This window comes from Humulus lupulus, chromosome 9, assembly GCF_963169125.1.
Source record: "Humulus lupulus chromosome 9, drHumLupu1.1, whole genome shotgun sequence".
Lineage (NCBI taxonomy): Eukaryota > Viridiplantae > Streptophyta > Magnoliopsida > Rosales > Cannabaceae > Humulus > Humulus lupulus.
Genome location: NC_084801.1, coordinates 149,062,833 through 149,083,582, shown reverse-complemented (window position 1 = coordinate 149,083,582; position 20,750 = coordinate 149,062,833).

Here is a 20,750-nt window from a genome sequence, read left to right as displayed (position 1 = left end):
AGAGGCCCCGGCGATTCCTGGCGCTGTGCAGGCCCAGATAGATGCCCTCAACCAGGCAGTGCAACAACTGGTCTGGGGAAGAACATCTTATATCGATCACGATAGGAGAAAGGGCACTCCTTTCGTTCAGAGGATAGCTATGGCAGAAACCCCTAGCAAGTTTAAAATGCCTACGCTTCCAAACTTCGACGGGTATGGTGACCCGGTATCTCACGTCAACAAATTTGAGACACAAATGGACATTCAGAAAGTGTCCGAAGACGCTCGGTGCAGGATCTTCCCTGCAACACTTTCTGATGCTGCACAGGAGTGGTTTTTCAAATTCCCTCCTGCAAGTATAGTTTCCTGGGAGATGTTCGTGAAGGAATTTTACGGACAGTTCTATGCGGGTCGTGTGCACCCGACTGAGGCAAATTAGCTGGTCGAAATACGCCAGCAAGACAGAGAACCACTGAAAGACTACGTCCAGCGTTTTATGCGAGCAGCTGCTAGAGCGAAAACAGTGGGAGATGAAGGCAAGATGATGGCCATAACTACAGGGGTTAAGCGTCGCACGCCTCTTTGGAACAGCCTCAGAAAGCATGGAGTTAGGACTACCCATGAATTCTTAGATCAAGCTGATCGATACATTAAGCTTGAAGACGCCATAGCCAGTGAAGGAAAGCCCCCAGGCAAAGATAAGGGGATTGCCGAGCCCGCCAAAGCCGCCAATGGGTCGAAGCCCAACGGAAACGGCAAAGGCAACGGGAATGGCAATGGCAATGGCAAGAATGGGGGGGAAACGACCACATAATGAGCCCTCCACCTCTGACAATAAGCGCGCCAAGGGTAATCGTTATGAACCTCGGTTCACTAACTACACTGCCCTTATTGAGTCTCGGGGAGAGGTCTATCAGGCCACGAGCTCCAGTGTGCCTTATAAGATACCTGCCCCCATTCGAAAGGATATTTCGAGAAGAGACACTACCAAGTTCTGTCGTTATCATAACGACTACGGACATGATACAAATGAATGTAACCAGCTGAAGGAAGAAATCGAGTTCCTTATTAGACAAGGACACTTGAGAAGATATATACGGGCCTCAGGAAATTCCCAATGAGATGCTCTAGGTGGCAACGAGCATGCGCCCACACGCCACCGCTCGCCACCTTTGCAGCCTGACCTCATAGCTGACACTTTACTCACCATCTTTGGAGGCCCGCACCTTGCGAGAAGCAGTGGAAAGGCGAGGGAACGATATGCTCGGACCCTACGTCACGACCAGGACATCGAGATGATGACTGTGGAGGAGAGGGCATCAAAGAAGGCTCGGTCAGAGGAGGGTGAGATAACCTTCTCTGATAGCGATGCCCAGCATGTCCGGTTCCCACATTCCGATCCGCTGGTCGTGGACGTCCAAATCGCCAACATGATGGTGAAAAGAGTACTAGTTGATACAGGAAGTTTAGTGAACATCCTGTACAAATCTTCGCTGGAACGCATGAAGTTGTCCGTTAAGGACTTGGAGCCCTGCAACCAAACAATTTACGGCTTCTCTGGTGAGGGACTCGCCCCAGCAGGGTCAATCAGACTTCCAGTGACAGCAGGTACAACGCCTGCTACCAGGACATTACTCGCTACTTTTATAGTAGTTGATTGTCCTTCGGCGTATAATGCTGTCATTCGAAGGCCCATACTGGTTGATCTCCGGGCCGTCACCTCAGTATGGCATTTGGCCATGAAATTCTCGACAAACGCAGGGGTAGGACGCATGTTGGGAAACCAAAGAGAAGCAAGGGAGTGCTACAACGCCTCAGTTACAAAGGAGAAGAAGGGAACGTCGAAGAGCACTCCCACGGATAGGTTGCAGATGGCTATTGATACACAAGCCTAATCCGGTGATGGAGTCACCAAATAGGGTGTTGCCCAAAGTGAGGATAGAGATTTAGATCCTCGCTTTGGGGATTTTGAGGAAAATGTTGGACCCGTCGAGGACCTGGAAGAGGTCCAACTTGACGAAAAAGACCCGACCAGAGTCGTAAAGGTCGGGAAAAACTTAGAAGCGACCACGAAGCAGGCACTGGTGGAATTTTTAAGAAAGAACTAGGGAGTCTTTGCCTGGTCACACAAAGACATGGCTGGGATAGATCCTACAGTTATCAGCCATGTCCTGAACGTTGACAAGAGTTTTCCACCCGTGCAATAAAAAAGAAGGCTGCTCGATAAAGATAGATCGAAAGCCTTAAAAGAAGAAGTTGAAAGATTAAAGGAGAATGGGTTCATCAGGGTGGCGTTTTATCCATCATGGGTCTCTAATCCAGTACTGGTTCTCAAGCCTAACGGCAAATGGCGAACCTGTGTGGATTTCACAGACCTTAATAAAGCTTGCCCAAAGGATTGCTTCCCACTCCCAAGGATCGACCAGCTGGTCGATGCAACTGCAGGACATGAGATCCTCTCCTTCATGGACGCATACTCAGGGTACAATCATATTAGTATGCATCCCCCTGACGAGGATCACACTAGCTTTCGGACCGATACGGGGTTGTACTGTTATAAAGTAATGCCCTTCGGACTGAAAAACACAGATGCGACTTACCAGCGATTGGTTAACCACATGTTTAAGGAGTTGATAGGAGTAAACATGGAGGTGTATGTGGACGACATGCTGGTAAAGTCGAAGAAAGCGGAAGGACATGTGAAGGATTTACAAGAATGTTTCGATGTATTGAACAAGTACCAAATGAAATTAAATCCTCTCAAATGTTCCTTCGGAGTCAGATCAGGGAAATTCTTAGGGTTTATTGTCAATTCAAGAGGAATCGAGGCCAATCCCGACAAGATAAGAGCCTTGATTGACATGAAATCACCAGAGAAGATCAAGGATGTGCAAAGTTTAACTGGAAGAATTGCCGCACTAAGTAGATTCATTTCCAAGTCGACGGATAAATGCGTCCCTTTCTTTAATCTACTCAGAGGCAACAAGAAGTTTGAATGGATAGGAGACTGCGATCAGGCTTTCCAAGCCCTAAAGGCCCACATGGCACAACCTCCTATTTTATCAAAGCCTATCGAAGGAGAAACTTTGTTCATCTACCTGGCGATCACCGAAGTTGCTGCTAGTGCGATACTGGTACGAGAAGAAGAAGGCGTACAAAAGGCGGTTTACTATGTAAGCAAGAGGCTAATTGGAGCAGAGTTGAGGTATCCTCCCATCGAGAGGTTAGCCTATTGTTTAATCTTGGCCTCAAGGAAACTACGTCCTTACTTCCAAGCCCATCCCATTACAATCTTAACTGACCAGCCCCTTCAGCATGTCCTGCAAAAGCCTGAGGCAGCTGGACACTTATTAAAATGGGCAGTCGAACTCGGGCAGTTCGATATTACATATTCACCGTGAGCAGCAGTAAAAGGACAAGTCCTGACTGATCTTATTGCCGAGTTCACTGAGCTCCTAGACAACGAACAGTGCGAAGAGTCTAGTGCGCCTGAGCCCCAGGATGAAGCTACTCCGTGGAAGTTGTTCATGGATGGATCATCCAACGAATCTCACGTAGGAGCGGGAGTGATATTGATAACGCCAGAAGGGCATCAATTTCACTGCGCTATTAGGTTCGACTTCACTGCGTCAAATAATGAAGCCGAATATGAAGCACTCCTCGCTGGGTTAAGATTGGCAAAAGACATGAGTATAAAGGTGCTGGATATTTACAGTGATTCACAGCTGGTAGTGAATCAGGTTCTAGGGGAATATCAAGCACGAGGCCTTAAAATGGTGACCTACTTAAACAAAACTAGAGATCTGTTAGCTTAGTTCGAGAAGTATACCCTCCAGCAAATACCTCGGGATCAGAATTCGAACGCAGATGCCTTAGCCAAACTCGCGAGCGCGAAAGACGCTGACACTTTGAATATTGTGCCAGTAGAAAGATTGTGCGAGCCGAGTATACGAGCGTATGAGACTAATATGGAAATCCGGATGGAGGATACATGGATGGCACCTTACTTGGAGTATCTTACAAATGGAGTACTACCAACAAATAGAAACAAAGCCAGAACTCTTCGAAGGCAGGCTGCTAAGTATATACTGGTCGATGGTGTTCTGTACCGAAGAGGATATTCCATGCCATTACTTAGATGTATTACACCGGAAAAGGCTAGGGAACTGATGAAGGAGGTACATGAAGGCTTCTGCGGGGATCACTCTGGGGGGAAAAGTTTGGCAAAAAAGATTCTAAGGCAGGGTTACTTTTGGCCGACTATGAACGAAGACTCAATGGAGTTTGTGCAAAAATGCGACAAGTGTCAAAGATTTTCCAAGATCCCACGTGCAGCTCCCAACGAGTTAAAATAGATGCAGAGTCCTTGGCCTTTCGCAGTGTGGGGTATAGGGATCCCTGCTAACAGGAAAGGGTGGAGTGAAGTATGCAGTCGTAGTAGTCGACTACTTCACCAAATGGGCCGAAGCTGAACCGCTCGCTACCATAACGACCAAGAAAGTTCTTGACTTCGTCATCAAGAACATTGTTTGCCGATATGGTTTGCCTCAAAAAATTGTCTCAGACAACGGCACCCAGTTTGACAGTGACTTATTCACAGACTTCTGCGAAAGATATGGAGTCATCAAAAGCTTTTCTTCAGTCGCTCATCCACAAGAAAATGGGCAAGTTGAAGCAGTGAATAAAACGCTTAAGGACACCCTGAAGAAAAGGCTCGAAGATGCAAAAGGAGCATGGCCAGAACAGTTGTCCGAAGTCCTCTGGTTATATAGAACGTCCCATCGAACAACAACAGGTCATACCCTATTTTCCTTGGCATACGGGTATGAAGCTATGTTTCCTGTCGAGTTAGATCCCCCCTCACACCGACGAATTACATACGACTAGGACCAAAATAACCAACTAATGATGGAATCCCTAGACTCACTTGAAGAGAAACGGGAAAGAGCCCAACTTCGAGTAGCTGCGTACCAGCAAAAGGTCGCCCGGTATTTTAACTCGAAAGTGAAAGAAAGAAAATTCAATGTCGGAGATCTAGTATTACGACGAGTTTTCTTAAACACCCGCGACCCAACTGCTGGAGTGCTCGGTCCAAACTGGGAAGGACCTTACCAGATTGAGGAAGTCCTTCATCCAGGCACCTACAAGCTTACACGCTTAAATGGAGATCTCGTTCCACGCTATTGGAATGGAGAACACCTGCGCAAGTATTATCAATAAACAGTCCTTTTTAAAGGACTGGCTTGTATTAATTTTTACTTTTTACAAGTTTCAAAAAAGGGTTAGCCACGTTGTATGGCTAATCGCTTATAAGTGTAAGATCTTTTTAAGATCACTCGTAAAGACATGTTTAGTCCATTTTTAATACGAGATTATAAGGGACTGTGCGCAGCCAATCATTCTTGCCAACCTTTGTAAATTTTTTTTACAAGTATTTGTTCATTACGTGTGTTGTTTTGCTGTATTATAAGTGTTACGTTTCCTACCGAGCAGTAATGTTCGCACAGGTCGTGGTCAAGGCAAGTGACCAAGGACCTAATGCTCCTCGATCACTTGGGGGGCATATAAGGTACATCGATAGCAAAGCAAACCAAGAGGTATGTAAACACATGAACAAAATGAGTGAAAGCATGCTACGGTACTTAGAGTATTTTTCAAAATTTATATTTTGTTAAATCAAGCCAAAGTACTATGCTAAGTTTGGTCATGCGAACAGATGTTATAATAGATAGAAATATTATAATATCAAAGGGCATTCTTTTACACTGCAAGCAGTACTGTTTGGATGTAATTGTTTAAAGTAAAAGGAAAGTTTGCTGCCCATGCAACAAATTGAAAAATAAAAATTTAGTCTTTACATTACAATCCGTGGGTCGTGTAATTAAAGAAAAGAAAAAGAATAAAAAAGTTTAAGGAGCATTAGGAGCAGGAGGGTCTTGCTCAGCATTCTGGTTGGCTGCATCCTCGACAACTCCTCCTTCCTCCGCGCCAGCAGCTGGCCGGATACTTGGGGAAGCAGGGACTCTGGCTTTTTCTTCTTCTGCAGCCAATCGAGCAGTGCAGCGGGCTAACTCAGCGTTCCTGGCATCCTCTGGATGGTAGTTGAAGTTAGCACTCCGGTTGTGTTTCCAAAAGTCGTAGAAACACCGAAGTGTCGCATTCTTGTATCTCTCCAGATCTTTAGCATTGGTGAGCTTCAGCTGCTCCACCTGGCTCTCAAGAACAGCTATGGTCTTGTTCTTAGCAAGGTGCTCCTCCTTAAGTCTCTTGACTTCACGATATTGGATTCGACTGGACTCCTGGAAATCGTCCTTCTGCTTCTTCAAAGCTGCCTGAGAGGCTTCAGTCTCCACCAGCTTTGCCACCAAAGCATCCTTCTGCTGGGTGACCACCTCCAACTCCCCAGCATGCCTGGCTTCTGCAGCCTGAAGCTCCTCGATGGCTTTCGCCTGAAACTCCTTGACGGCCTTTGCCCGAGCCTGCTCGATGATAGCAGTGGCACGGGTGCGAGTGGCAGTTATCGTCAGCATGGCCTGCAGTCAAGGAATAAAAGTTAGACTATATTACAAGAAGGAAAGGTAAAAACCAAGAGGAAGAATACTTACACTGGCTACTTCGTTAAGAGCCCTGTTAAGGATCTGATCGACCCCCATGCTCTCAGCTTCAGCCATTGCCTCCCTGCAACGGTCATGCTTCAAGATATGAGAAAGGCAATCTTTAGCTGATCGCAGGGAGCAGTTCGAGAGTTTGGTCCCAGGAAGTTCTGCTTGCGGGGTTTGTTCTCTTTGGGCCGCAGGCGGAGGGTTGGCAGCAGGGGCAGTCTCCTTTTCAGCAGGAGCAGAAGGCTGGGCAGAAGGTTGGCCAGTAGGTCCGTCCTTGGAAGGATCATCTGTTCGACCCTTCTTGGCCGGGGGTGCATGGCTTGATTCGCCATTATGCCTCCTAGCTGATTTCCGTCGAACCAAGGGGACCTCCTCTTCCTCCTGGGTCTGATACAGATCGAAAATTTTGAGGGAAGCCATCTCTGCAGATAAAGAAAAACATGTAGACAGTAAGACAAAGGAGGATAAAAAATCATGGCAAATCAGAAAAGAGGTCACAAAGTTTAATACCCGAGCTACAACTACTGGTCGCTATACTATTGACTCTATTAGTCATACACTCACTATCTGGCACGAAGAAGTCTGGCCCTAGATTTGGAGTATACGTAAAATTGCCGTCCCCATCAAACAAGTGACAGGGAATTGGCAAGCTATTTAAAAGAAAGATAACAATACTGTTTTCATCTGAGGATTCATCCAGGTCTATGACAGACTCTGTTGCCTTTTGTTTCCCCTTGCCTTGGGGCGCAGAAGGCCTCTCTGTTGAAGGGACGCCAGTGGGTTCCCTGATCGTAACCCCCGTTGGCCTCCTTCGGGGAGGAGACACCGGAGGTTACTGCTCGGGATCCCCCTCGGCCGTGGCATCTGCCACCACGGGTCCTCTTGTTTCATGGCAAGGATCCAGGAGGCCAGATAACCTCAGATTTTCATCAGTGACCAGGGACTTAACGCTTTTTTCAACATCTGCCATCCTGGCTAGTGCGTTGGACCTCAACACCATGTCTGGTGTTGGGTTCGGACGTAGCCATGGTCCTGAAAGGCACAATATACTTTAAAGAAGTATAGAAAAGTGTGCTAAGGAAAAGTATCGACCAGTGAAAGTAGCATTTACCTCCTCGAGCGAAGGCCAGGTTGTTCGTAGTCATGTCCGGCGTGAGGAAGTACTCTCTATTGTACTGCCCCACGTGGAAATATGAGTAGTGTCACTCAGGAACGTTCGGCTTGTTTCATGGTGACAGAGATGAAAAAAGCCCGTCCCGTATTGTTGAGGGTTGGACTTAAGGTCAAAGAGGAAGTTGACCTCATGAGGAGTGGGTTCTGGCCATTTTTTGAGTTTATAAAGGATATAGAGTGCGGCCAACATTCTATATCCGTTTGGGGTAATTTGAAAGGGGGCAACACCAAAGTAGTTGGCCACACCTTGGTAGAAAGGATGTAGAGGGAGGATAGCCCCCGCCTCTATGTGATATCTGGACCAAGCGCTATAGAGGCCCCCAGGCAAGTTAGCTCTTTGGTCAGCAGCAGGGATTGTGAGATTAACCCCGGTAAGAGGATACTTCCTACGATAATTGGCAAGTATCCGGGGAGTTACCTGGCTGGTAGGAGAGAGATACCACTCGACATCAGGAAGGTTTTGATGCCGAGGATGAGCCCTGGCTTGAATGCGAGGGTCTGGGGCAGCATTCTCTTGACCACTGGTCGAGGGAACCCTAGCCTGCGAATCAGGCTGGGCAGGAGAATTTGGATTGTTTTCAGGGTTTGGTTTTTTCTTGCCTAGAGACTTAGAACGGGCCATTTGAGGTGGTGATGGTTGAGGTCTAGAAGAAACTCTGGAAAATGGAATCTTGTGAACTTGGTCGGTCGGTTGTTCTTCGCCTTCAAGCAGCTGTGCAAGAAGATCGTCGTCGATGGGCCGCTCACCTCCCCACAAATCTGGCATTAAAATCTGTGAACAGAAGAATGGGGAGGTGAGGAAGAAGAATTTTGAAAGTTTTTTAGAATAACGCTGGTCGAGTATAAAAGTTAAGCTTTTATACAACAACATTCTAACAAAAAACTAAATTTTTCGCACGAACAGTTTGAGAAACAAATCAAAAAGTGAAAGCAAAAAGTTTTTTGAAAAAGCTTTTTCAACTCCTTTTAGGGCGGGAAAAACTTGGTTTTTCAACTGGCATAAAAATCAAATTTTTACTTCGGTTTTACGTCCTAAAGTTGTGATCTCTACTATCAAACTAACTTGTGACTCCTTAATGGCAGAAGAAATATCATCCTATACAGTATCACCCACAAAACCCCTACTGACATGCATCTCAACCCAGAAACAAATGAACTCAACAGTCAATCCGCAGAAGCATGCACGACAAAAATATAGAGCATAAAAGTTCTGAGATTTACCAGACAAAAGACCGTGGAGATTGGAGAGAGTTTTCGAAGGTCGGAGAACTCAGGGACTGAATCTTGAAACGCTGAAAGACGGTCTCCAGAAGGAAATGGAAGCTCTGATTTTAGGGTTTCTTGAAAGAGTAATAAAAGAAAAAGAAGACTTTGGAAAGACTATATATATTTTTGTCCGTGGCATTAAAAGGGAGTAATCATCAGTTTCTTGTTTTTCGAAGCATTGGGAAGGGTGATAGCCGTCGAAAGGTTACTTAGGAGCAGAAAAGCCGTGATTAGATAATGGTAGGTTACTTTTCCCAAGATTGCACGTATTATTCTGACAGGTCTGGTGGGGTAACCGAAGGGTTGTTTCCTTAAAAGTTTATTTATTGCTCGTAATAAATAAACTTGGGGGGAAAATGTTATCCAAAAAACAGGCACGGATGACGTGGCAAGTGATGTCTGGACACATGGCTGACATCTGGCAGAAGTCTTGTTCGACCATCAACCAGAAAGACGTCTGTGGCGCAGCGCTCAATCTTTATATACGACCAGCTTGGTCGTATACTCGCTACATTTGGAGAAAATCTTATGCAGTTATAACCATATCCAAAATTATCTCCCATGATTTCTAGATTATCCGATTAATTAGGAAAGAATATCTGTAACAAATTAATGTAATCTTCCTTGAGCCTATAAATAGAGAAAGATAGCTCAAGGAAGGGACTTTTGGATTTCTAATTATTGGAGATTAGAGTTTTACAAGCGCATTAGAGCTATCACATTCGAGATATTACTTTTTTCTTCAGAGGTTTTTGAAACTCATTGAACCCTAGTTCGTTGATCACTCCTTTGAATCTTATATTAATAACAGCTCAAGTGGACGTAGGTTATTACTAGATTCTGGGGCCGAGCCACTATAAATTCCTGTGTGTTTTATTGTTTTCGTCATTATTCTCATTCCAACATATCTGTCCACATCAAGCATTTTTGACTCCGTGTCAGTTGACCAAAATCAGGGTCAACAAGACTATCTAGATGATTTTATCCAAGGTACAATGGGGACCATGGGCCTATGAAATCAAGCTCCAATAAGTTATCATAAATCTAACAAATAAATTTACTAACTTATTAATTCCTCATGACTCCACTATAGACTCGGAATTGCACTCTTGAAATCAAAGAACGCTCTATCACAAATATAGATACGCTATTAATTATCCATTGTTACAACCATAATTGTCATTCAATCCTCTATAGAGAGTGTACAATGAGATAGGACTAAAATACCATTTTACCCCCTCATTGTATTTTATCCTTAAAACACTTAGTTCCTTGTAAATGATATTTTAGTCAACTAATATTAATTATTGAAATGAGAACTCTATCATTTAGCACCTTGAACCAAACTAAAAAGGAAACCATCATTTCACTTCTTCATCAAAAGCAATAGATGTTCATATCTATGATTAATGCTCCCACTCAATTATACTACCGAGTTCCCAAGATGTAAGTATGGGCTAGTCCGTAGGGTAAGTTGGTAACGAACAAGTCAAAGAACTCAAATAATACAATCAGTTAGAATACTAACCACTCAGAATTGAGATTGAATTGACCTATGGTCAACTACATGATATGACTAGAATAGATAATAACGGTATGTTTACTTATCTTACCAACTGTCAATATCGGTCCTGTCCGATGTAACAAATACATCCGATCTTATCTACTTTGCTAATGTTCTGAAAAGAACATAACACCACAATGTGTAAGTAGATCATATTGTAGATTGGCAAGTCAGTGTAAATCCTGTGCACTGACTAATCTTAGGACTAACTTATTTTGAACATATAATCATATTTATATTCCATTATGATTACGTCACTATAAATACGATTAGCTATATGCTCAGGATTTAATAGAAGTTTATATTAAACAAATAATCATGAAAATAAAACATGTGAGCAAAGTGATTGACCAAGTCAAAAAATGATTTCTATTCTTTTATTGATAATAAATGAGATTACAAAGAATTTGAGTTTTAATTAGGGCATAAAACCCCAACACATATGACATCTGTATTTAGAGCTAGAGATCTATTGTAGGAGGATGCATAGAACCCCTAGCTAGTGTGGTGGATACCACTTAGGTTGTGCCAGTGGGATTAGGACAAACTGGATTAGTCTGTGAGTTCTGGATGTGTTTCCACGAGATTTGTCAGGATTGCCTTTATTTAAAGAGATAAAATGGTGATTAGATTGGTGCCAGGGATGGAACCAGGTCTAGGGCACTGTATTGAACAACTTCAGTAGAGCAGTAAGAACTAAAGGTTCAGTTATTGAGTAAGATGGTATTCTCCAAGGTGGATCTTTGATCTAGTTATTACCAGCTAGAGATCAGGGAGAAGGATATGCAGAAGACTGCTTTTTATATCAGATAAAGGCATTAGGAGTGCTGAGTGTTTTGATGAATTAGATGAACAGAGTATTCAAAGATTATTTTAATTGGATGTGTGATCGTCTTGATCGACAGTATCGTGATATACTCTCAGTGGAGATTTGCTGAGGTCAAGGAATGCCTTAGAGGTCAGGAGTTTTCTTGGACGGACAGGATATTACATGTGTTTTGTGGAAGAGTTCTGAGTCTTCTTACAGATCAAAACCAGTTTGTAGGTTGTTATGACACCTTAGTGACAGGAAAAGATGATTGCCTATGCATCATGTGATTTGAAGGATATGGCCGGAACTAGAGTAGAGTTACTGGTGGGCCAGGTCGCCAACATTATGTTTGAGTTACTCTTTTAGAAAGGATCAAAGGAAAACAACTAAGTGACCCATAGATGGGAAAATTGAGGGGAAAGTCTTAGCTAGATTAGCTAAGTACTATATAGTGTCAGGTATGAGTTTATTGTGGTATAAGGATCGTACTTGGGATCCGATGGACACTGGGATTAAATAGGACATTCTGGATGAATCTTATACTATCTCTTATTCTCTTCATCCAGGCATCATGAAGATGTATCAGGACCTGAAAGCTTTATATTGGTGGCCTGGGATTGAGAGGGAAATAACTAGATATGTGGCAAAGTTTTTAACCTATTAGCAGGTCAAGACAGAGTATCAGAAACCAGTAAGGCCATTGTAGCTTTTGTGTTTTCCGTAGTGGAAGTAAAGAAAACATTGCGATAGGTTTCGCGGTGGGGCTGCCCAGGATAGTGGGTCAACATGATTTGGTTCGAGTCATTATGGACTAGTATTTAAATCAGCTCGCTTTGTATCAGTAAGGATGAGTAATACAGTTGATCAGTCGATAGACCTCTATGTGAGAGAGGTAGTACGCCTTCATGAAATTCAAAGTCTATCTTATTAGATAAGGTCCCTGGTTTTACTTCCAAGTCTTGGGAAAGGTTATGGAAGGCAATGCGTATATAGTTGGAGTTTAGTATAGTTCATTATCCTCATACTGATGGTAAATCAGAGAGAGAGAGAGAGTTATCCAGTTATTGGAGAGGCACCTTATGAGATGCTATATGGTAGAGAATGTTTGTCGCCCATTCATTTGGATGAGATGGGTGAGATGTTATTTGGATCCTGAGGTAGTTCAGGGGACCATTGAGGTTATTGAAAAGATCAGAGCTTGGATGCTCGCTTCTCAGAGTAAATGGAAAAGTTATGATGATTTGAAATGCAGGAACATGGAGTTCCAAGTGGAAGACTGTAGGAAATAAGGGCAAGTTAAGCTCTAGATTAGTAAGGACTATTTGAAATCCTGGATAGGATTAGTCAGGTTGCCTTTGGGTTGACCTCAGTTTTGACACTGTTGGTTGTATACAGTGTATTTCATATTGTTCATGTGTTGAGTTATGAGAATCTGGAATTAGAGGCTAAGTTATCCTGTGAGGAATTGCCGGTTCAGATTTTGATTGAAAGAACAAGGTTCTGAGAAACAAAGTTGTACCTTTGATTAAGGTATTATACAGAAAGAGTAAGGTCGAGGTAACGACCTGGGAACTGGAATCAGTTATGCGGAATTTATATCCCGGGCTGTTCAGATAAATTTTGAGGATGAAATTTCTGTAAGGAGGGGATAGTTGTAAAGACCCAAATTTCCTAATAAGGCTTAGGGCCTTGATTAGGGGGTCAGGATGGCAAATCTTGGAATTATATGATTATGTGATATTTATTTGTATCATTATGTGAATATGTGAGTTATATTATAATATGACTAGATATATATGTTTAGGTGTATTAAATATGCATGTGGGCCCATTTCTGTTTAATTGGGCAATTTTCATATTTTGGCCATTTTGGGCACATTTAACATATATGTGTGGTGCTTCATTATTATTTGGTTCTGCTAGGGTTACTCAGCATGAGACGATCCTAGGAAGCAAGCTAGTGGGAAAGTCACAACAGGATTCATACTTGAATCGGAGTGAGTCAAGGGGTATTAAGGGTATTTAGCACATTACCGGGATATTGGGTAATGTGAACAAATATTTGATGATAAATTGGGAGTTAGGGAGATCAGGGGGAAATTATGGGAATTTTGACTATTTTACCCTTGGGGGCGTTTTCGAGACCCCGAGCATTAGGATTTGCTTGAGGTTACTTAAGCTTGAAGTAAGGTTACTTAAGCTTGAAGTAACCTGTCAGAATTATAAAAGGATGTTCAGAACGTCCTCTCTCCCTCCCGTTTCCTTTTCAACACCCGTTCGCATTTTCGAAGGAAACTTGAGTTTTAGGACTCAAATTCAGGCAAGGATTGAGGCATAGTGATTCTAGGCAAGATTAAAAGCTTATTAGCCAGATGATTTAGTTGGGAAATGACTCAATCAGAGATAATACAAGTTTTAAGTTTTGAGTTTATTTTTGAGTTTTAAGCTTTGATTGGATTTTATGTTTTGATGAGTTTTTGGATGATTTGAGATTTGGGTTTTGATGGTTTTGGATAATTAGGATGTTTGGGAACTTTGATTTTGGGATTTGGAGATGTTTGGATAGGATTTTGGAAGGTTTTTAAATGGAGAAAACGAGGTTTTTGGCTGGGTTCGTGGTCGAGCCGCGACTCTATTCTTGGGCACCGCAGCCCAGGTTTGACGAAGAAGGTGTAGTTTGCTGATGGTAAGTTAGGGCCACGACACAAGGTGGCGCGGCGCGGCGCGGCGCGGCGCTAGGCACAGGAAGAAATGGGTTCAGCCTCTGTTTGGAGGCAAGCCACGGCACAAGGCTAGTGGAGGGTCGAGGCGCTTAAGGGCAGTTTTGCCCAAACTTGGTTTTTAGTCGTGGGAACTTAACTCTAAGGGCCTGGGATCGATCCTACTATCCACTTAAGTAGGATTCGACGTCCCGGAGGCTAGGTTTGGGTCTGGAAGTATTCATTTACTCATTTTTGATGAAGTTTTATATTATGGTTGTGACTTGGTTATCGCTAGGGGCATGGAAACAGGATCATGCTTGTGGCTCATTTATTGGTAATCTGTGCTTGGACGAAAGGTAAGAAAACTGCACCCAGTATGTGATGCATAAGATACATGTGATTAGGGCATGTCATGAATATTGAATATGGAATTGATTAGAGCTTGAGTCTCTGTAATTGTGCATGATTATGATTATGCTTGTGGTCATCGATTAAGCATGTTGAATGCCTTATATTTGAATGTTTGAAGCTGCATGGTTATAATTATGCTGGTAATTGTTGATGAGGCATGTTGAGTGCTGTATATATGGACATTGATTGCATAGTAAATGCATAGCAGCTTTGCTGATCTGTGTATGGTACCGACTTATTAGTCAAAGATCGGCAATGGTGTTAGTATTGACTGTGAAGCTGTGCCTTATTAGTCAAGTTCGGTTGTGGTACTGAGCACTGGTCATATGGAATTGGCTTATGAGTCAAGAATGGTATTAGCGTGTTTAACGCAAGCCAAAAGGATTAGATCTAATCGACATAAGTATTACCAACATAAGTATGAAATGTTTGAATGACCCTAAGTTCGATGAAAACAAAAGCGCTTGTCTAGTCTAAAGGCTAGTTACATAGAGCCAGGGCTATAAGCTCAGGTGACTGATACGTCACATGGCTAGGAGGGTGTGGGACCTCAGAGATAGACTTATCAGTCATCTACTCAGAGATAGACTTATCAGTCATATATACAGTGATGGACTTATCAGTCATCTACACAGAGATAGACTTATCAGTCATCTACTCAGAGATAGACTTATTTGTCATTTATTCAGAGATAGACTTATTAGTCATCTATTTAGAGATAGACTTATCAGTCATCTACATAGAGATAGACCTGTTAGTCATCTATACAGAGTATGACTTATTAGTCATCTATTTAGAGCGAGACTTATTAGTTGTCTACCTCAGAGAGACTTATTAGTCATCTACCTTAAAGCGAGAGACATATTAGTCATCTACTCAGAGCGCAGGACTCCACAAACATTTATTTGTACCCACTTGCATGCATGAGTAGGGTTATTACTGCTAGGCATGCCTATTATGATTTAGTGACATGTTATTACCTGTTTATGAGCATGTTTAAGTTTTCTTGCTGAGCTTCGGTTCATGGGTGCTATGTGGTGTAGGTAAAGGCAAAAGAAAGCTGGACCATCCTTGAGTTGGAGAGCTTAGATAACAATGTGTACATATGCAGCTACTCGACCACCACGGCCGAGGGTTTAAAGAGGAACTAGGGTTAAACCCTATTTTGCCGCTTAGGTCGGCTGGTTGTAAATATTTTATTGTAATTAACCTTTAAATTATATTTTGGGATCCCGATGTATACAGTAAACGTTTTAGTGAAACGTTGTATCTTTGACCAAAATTTTTAACCCTAAATCGTTAATCATACTTAGTTACACAATTATGGCCAAATTGCTCGGTTAGCGAGTTTATCACTGTTTAAAATGCACAATGTAATAGTACTTGGGTAGTAGGGCGTTACAGTTTTGGCCAATTAAGGTTTTGAGTGCGGGAACTCAAACCTTAGGGCTCGGGATCAATCCTACGACCCGATTTATTAGGATTCGATCTCCTAAAGGAGAAGACTCAATTCGGAAGGCTTTGTTTACTCGTTATTGACGGAATTCTATACTTGGTTGTGACTAGGTTATCACTAGGGGATCGGGATCAGGATTGTGCTCGAGGTTCGTTCTTATTTTACATTACAGTTGAACCTGAGGTAAGAAAACTACACCCAATACATGATGTACGTGATTAGGGCTTGGCTCGATTGTTAAAAAAATTTCAAACGAGGATGACACATATCTTTGGCATCTTAGACTTGGTCATATAGGACTATATAGGATAAACCAATTAACAAAAGATGGACTTTTGAGAGAACTAAGAGTTGGAACTCTTCCAGTTTATGAATCTTGTCTAGAAGGAAAAATGACCATACGTTATTTCTCAGCGAATGACAATAGAGCCAAAGAACCTTTGGAGCTTGTACACGACGATGTCTGTGGTCCAAGGATGGCTAGGGCACAAATCTTGGTGCCCAAACCCTAGTTCCTAATTTTGTGCAAAAATATTTTATTTAATTATTTTTTAAATTATTTGAATTTAAAAGTTAAATTATCTTATTTTATTAGAAAATAAAATATCTTTTAGTTGATTAAGATATTTTAATATCTTAAGTTTGAATAATTATTTGAATTTGATTATTTAATTATTTAAATTCAACCAAATTAAAAAGATGACAAAAATGATTATCTAATTAAAAGTTAGTTTTAATTAAATAAATTAATTAGAAAGTTTATTTTTAATTAATAGGTTGGGCATAACAAAGTTCCTAAAAATTAGCAAGAAAGCATAAGGGAGATGAGGAGCATTCTTGGAGAGTCTTGAAATATAGGCTTAGATTGCAATTTTATTTCTAATTTTTCAAGGGTTGTAAATTTTAGAAATACCCAATAGTACTTGGTTCATCATTTATTGTTTATTTATTGTATTCATTTAAATAAATGTTCATTGATAACATGATCATGCATTAGTCAATTACATGTCATTCATGAAACCCCACACAACTTCTCATTAATCATGCATCTTTTAGAAACATGATTATCTATGATTGTCCTATTTGTTTATATGAATTGTTTTGGAGAAACCAATTGTATGTAAACTACTAAGTATTAAACTAGTTAAAACTTGGTAACTCACACCATAATAAAGGCGATAGATTTTATAGGCTTTTAAGATAACCAACTTTATGTAAAAAGTGTTTTAGTAAAGTTAGATGAATGTAATGGGTACTTATCTAGATCACATTAATTATAGAAATATGCTCTTTTATAATTATAAAATTAGGGTTATTAATAAACTAGTAATTAATTTGGAATTAATTGCTTAGTTTAATAAAACACATTTAATCTAAAATAGTAAGTGAAAGAATGTGAACATCTCAATGTGACCTATGGTCTCCATTATTAGTACAACACCGTGAGATATGAATAGGGCATCGAGGTAGATTTTTTTTCGTCCCCCTAAGGAATATTTCTAGTCATATTAATACCATGATTTACTTCTTACAAAGATAGGAAGGAGTGATGTATTTTAGGCTTGATCGACCCTAAGGTGGCACTCTCTAAGTTAAGTCATGAATTCCAAAATAATGAGTTACACTTACAAAGATGCAATTAAGCTTTTGTGATGACTAATTACATCTTGACCAGACCAGCAGTACTTTATATTTAAAAGAGAAAATAAAGAGTTATTTAAGTTTTAAATTAAAAAGATAAGATTCTCTTATAAGTTATCTGAATTTAACTTGACCGACCCTAAGGCGACACTTTATTTGTTGGGTGATTTTATCGTGGAAAAGTTAATGTTAATTTATGTGTTTTAATTGTTGCATTCATGCATCATGTTTACTTTCCAAAACATTGATATTTTTTCAAATGATAATATTATTGTATGTTATTTATTTCAATAATGTCGGACGGTGGCAATCCAATAACTGATTTACTATCACTTGAAAAACTTAATGGTGATAATTTTATAAGATAGAAATCAAATCTAAATCTTATGTTAATTTGTGAGAACCACAAATTTTTCCTAACTGAGGAGTGTCCTGAAGAGCCCGCTGCCACTGCCTCGAAGAATGTTCGGGACAAGTATGATGCCTGGATTCAATCTAATAATAAGGCAAAGTGTTACATGCTTGTGAGCATGAATGATGTTCAAAGAACAAAGCATGAACCCATGGAAACTACGTTTGAGATAATGTATTCTCTACAGGCCATGTTTGGGCAGCAATTTGATCAAAGTAGACATGAGGCTACTAGAACCTACATGACTACTAAAATGAAGAAAGGTGTTTCTGTACATGAACATGTCTTGCACATGATTAATGTGATGCATGAAGCAAAAACACATGGGGCCATCATTGATGAGCATACACAAGTAAGCATCATACTGGAATCGCTCACTCCTGCCTTTTCTGCGTTCACAACCAAGTATATTATGAATAAGTTGGAATTCAACATGACCCAGTTGTTGAATGAACTACAGACATTTGAGTCTCTTAACAAATCCATTACCAAAAAGACCGAGGCAAATGTGGTAGACGAGAAACCTTCAAACTCTGAGGAGAAATCCAAGAAGAGAAAGAAGAACAATGATAAGTATTGGGAATAGTTCCCTTAAAGCAATTGCAGTTGACAAATGTTTTAAATGAAATAAATAATTGAATTGAGTTATTATATATATAGACTATGTCTGATATTATGTCGATAATATTAAGTAAATATCAGAAAATTCTAAAGTTTATCTATGTGGTCTTAATCTCATATTGGTATGAGAGGATCGAGATTAAGATAATAAACTTAAAACAGTTCAAAGTAAAATAAAGTTATGGAATAATTACTGCTAGTATAGTTCACTAGTATTATGAATACAAGTAACCTAGATCCGGGTCACTAGTGTAGTAGGACACTTTAGTGAAAGTACTTTACATATAGTGATATATAGAACTGGACCAGATGTGATTTGTTAATACTTGTTTAAACACCATTTCATAGTATTAATCAAACACATCAAACGATGATCATATACACGATGATCTTAATCCTAAGGTTGCTATGAACTCCTATATATGTCTTCTGATCCTTTTATTCATGCGTTAAGGTTTGTCAGAATGATCAAGCTAAGAACAATTGTTTTGGGGACTCAATGATATATATGGTTGAGGACACAGTTTAACAGATATGGAATCTATACCTTCTTACAGATTGAATAATGGTTCCCTATTGGGTTGACTTTTGGAACTAAAAAGGTTATGAGCGCTCACGTTGCAAACTTGTTGTGACACAACCTTCACTAGTAAAGTCAATGGTACTCTAGGAACAAGATATAGCTAAAAGGGTAAAATGATAATTTTATTCCCTTTTAATTATGGACCATTAATAGAGGATTAACATTGTATGTAATGATTAAATCAATGGACACTTTATTCTTAAAAAAAGTACTCAATAAATATATGTCTATAATTATCAATAGTTCAATCTCATATTTATAGTGGAGTAATCATAAGATTAATTAATATGATTATTTAATCAAAGAGCTTGGATTAATAATATAATATTTATTGGAGCTTGATATCATAGGTCCATAGGTCCCCAGGGTGGCTTTATCAACGCCATATCAAGGTAAGAGTTGATACAAGGGTAAAACTGTAATTTGAGAATTTAAGAAGAATTTTATTCTTCGGGTCAAGTATACAATTAAATGATAATTGAGGTTAAATAATTTATTTGGAATTAATTATTAATTTTTGAAAATATATTTATTAATTTAAATATATAATTTTCGAAATATATATATAAATAAATAAATAAATAAATTTATGAAATTAATTATTTTATTTGAGTAGGAGAAAATAAAATTGGTAAGTCAAAAATAGTGTTTGGTTTATTGAATTTTAAAAGATGATGATAATGATGATCATCAATTTGAATTTTGAATTTAAAATTTAAAATTTGAAATATGGTTGTCATATGTTCCTTAAAAAGATTAATACCTTATTTTATGGAAAATTGATTTTAATTAAATAAATAAATAAAAGAAAAATGCAATATCCCTGAAAAGAAAAATAATAGTTCACGCATGACACAGTCCAATGATTGTGCCATGCGTGTACCACTACACTGATATTGTATCAGTGGTTTATTTTATTTTATTTATTTAATTAATTAATAATTTGAAAATAGTTTTTCAAATTTGGTAAGTTAGATATTTACCTAAATTTATTTCATCATTATGATATTATTATATTACTATTACTATTAGGAATAATAAGGTAATAGAATAATCTCTATATATATGATATAGAATAATAAGAAGAGCAGAGCGAAAAAGAGAATAACAACACAATACAATTAAGAATAATTCTAAAAAAAATTTGTGAAACAAAAAGTTTATCCTCATCTTCTTTATTCTAGTCATTCTCAGGCCATAACCCAAGTTCTCATGTGTTGAGGAATACTTATGATTCCTAAATTGCAAACCCATGTTCTCTATGGGCCCACACACATCTTGAGGTGTAGAGAACACTCCGGAAGATCGTGGTTTGAGTGCTCAAAACATTGGATAGGAAGATCGATAAATATACGAAAAGACTCAATGACACTTGATGGGCTTCAAGAGGTAAATGCTTATGTTCTTGAATATTTATGTGTTTATATGTTATATATAAATATATTGTATATTTATATATATGTTGCATGATTAATAATATTGTATGTTAATATTTCTGTCTGGCTTTTTTCTTGTTCATATAAACTGTTT